The sequence below is a fragment of the Megalobrama amblycephala genome, linkage group LG9 (genome assembly GCF_018812025.1).
Source record: "Megalobrama amblycephala isolate DHTTF-2021 linkage group LG9, ASM1881202v1, whole genome shotgun sequence".
Lineage (NCBI taxonomy): Eukaryota > Metazoa > Chordata > Actinopteri > Cypriniformes > Xenocyprididae > Megalobrama > Megalobrama amblycephala.
The window spans coordinates 2,397,498-2,400,232 of record NC_063052.1 but is presented as its reverse complement, the minus strand read 5'-3'; positions in this window follow the sequence as shown (position 1 = coordinate 2,400,232).

Below are 2,735 nucleotides of genomic sequence, written 5' to 3'. Positions count from 1 at the left end.
GCTTCCTGCTCTATATAAACGAAGCACTATTCAAGCCCCGCCCACTTCCCACCACAGCCAATCACATGAGTCGCATCAAAGCGTTTAGCGAACGCTCTGACAGCAACAGAAAGCCCTGCCATGGTCATTTAGTAGTGATTACTGTAGGCGCCACTAGCGCCCCCTACAGGTGCTATATATTTAGCATGAAGATGCTTATAAAAATAATAATAATAAAAGTAATGTATAACAAAAATAAAAGAATGTACATAACAAATATATAGGCTACTATTTACACATGAACAGTACGTACACTAAAGTAGGCTATAGGCTATATTATACAAATTGAGTAACATCACAGATCACGTAGCTAAGCTCCAAATTACCCAGGAATCCACGTAATATTCATCTGATTTATTGATTTATTTAAATCTTCCATCTGTTACCTATAAATGCAATTAAATATGAGATATGTCCATTGTCAGATCTATATTTAGTAAGAAAGTACATAACAAACCATCATTAATAGTTTTGAAAAAAAGTGATTTGTAGTAGTCTTTATTTTTTATAGTGACAAAGTTCAAATAAAGATTAAAATCATTAACATTTTTTTTTTTAATTCACAAAACATGTAGTTTTATATACATAATTGGGGCAATAAGTTGTGTACACGCAGGCTAAATAAATAATATTTTAATATTTTATGATATTTTAAATATAAATTATAACATAAAAAATAAATAATATTTTAAATACAAATTATAATATAAAAATAAATGTAAAATATTTTTTAAAAATACATAATATAAAATAAATATATATCACAATATGTTGTGAGACAAAATTAAGGGTTAGTTTACCAAAAAATTAAATTTCTGTCATTAATTACTCACCCTCATGTCGTTCCAAACCCGTAAGACCTTCATTCATCTTCAGAACACAATTAAGATATTTTTGATGAAATCCAAGATTTTTTTTTTTATATCTCCAATAGAAAGCAACAAAATTAGCACATTCAAGGTCCAGAGAAGTAGTAAAGACATCGTTAAAATAGTCAACGTGACTACAGTGGTTTAACCTTAATGTTATGAAGGGACAAGAATACTTTTTGTGCGCAAAAACAAAACAAAAATAACAGGCCAATACTGAGCTGGCATTCAGATGTAAACACGGAAGCACTTCACTGTGTTCAACTGCATAGGAGACTGACAGGGTAAAGAAGAAATTGTTGAATAAAGTCGTTATTTTTGTATTGTTTTTGCACACAAAAAGTATTCTCGTCGCTTTATAACATTAAGGAAGAACCACTGTAGTCACGTTGACTACTTTAACAATGTCTTTACAACTTCTCTGGATCTTGAATGTGGTAATTTCATTGCTTTCTATGGGAGATAAAAAACCTCTCAGATTTCATCAAAAATATCTTAATTTGTGTTCCTGAAGATGAACGAAGGTCTTACAGGTTTGGAACGACATGAGGGTGAGTAATTAATGACAGAAATTTCATTTTTGGGTGAACTAAACCTTTAAGCCTTGCAAAAACTTATTTGCTTGATGCTTGTCCCTCTGAGACACCATTTTATGATCACATTTACACTTGAGTGAGTCCTAGCAAATATCTCTTGAGTGAGAACACGGCCCTGTGCCAGAGCCTGCGGTCTTGTCCAGTGCCAGAGGACAGTTAGAGTGAGTGCCAGCGTGTTACTGACTGGAGATTTCACTTCACATGTATTATGCATGTTTGCCTACAACCCTCCCTTGAGGAGCACATTGACACTAAGTGAGACATCAGCCAAAAAGCTTTTGATAATGAATATTTAAGTTGCTGGAAAAAAATAGCTATTGAGAAAAATTACATCAATGCATCTTCTGGTCATGCCAGACCAGAAACGGTCCACAGGGATGTGACTAGATTTTGCAGTCGTCAGAATGACCTTGCAGTGGATTTGTGCGAGAACAGCCCCGGGACAGGCGCCCAGCGTTCCAACACCTGTCCTCAAACTCCACACAGTGTTCCCTGAATACATCACATCAAGAAAGCAGTGTGCTTGAGGCTGGTTGGAGAAAACAACAAGCCTGAAATGTCAAGACGGATCTTTTCTGCTCATTGTAGCCTACCCACACATTGCCAGTTCAAAACTCTTTCTCCCCAAGCATTCACAGCCAGACATGACAACAGTTTCACTAAAGTTAGCTGCACAGACAGCAGAGAGAGTCCATGTGCTTATATGGTTGTTAGTGCAAATTTTCCAAAATTGGAAAATGTGGCATTAAAGGGTTAGTTCACCCAAAAATGAAAATTATCCCATAATTTACTCACCCTCAAGCCATCCTGGTGTATATGACTTTCTTCTTTCAGCCAATCACAATCAGAGTTATATTAAAAAATATTCTGGCTCTTCAAAGTTTTATAATGGGAGCGAATGGTGCCCTAGATTTTGAAGCTCAAAAAGCACATCCATCCATCATAAAAGTATCCATATGGCTCCAGGGGGTTAATAAAGACCTTCTGAAGTGAAGTGATACATTTTTGTAAGAAAAATATCCATATTTAAAAAATATCCAGTGACCTCTGACCCAACGCATGATGTATTGATGAATGCAGAGGACAGAGTAAAATGAATTAGAAGTCTAAAATGAGAGTTTTTAAAGAGAAATGTTGGAGGACTTCGATATAAGAGAAGAGAAGCTCTATTTGTTTGAACCGCAAGAGGTGTCTACTCTCACCTTAGCTCAAGCTTCTTCACCAAAACTCG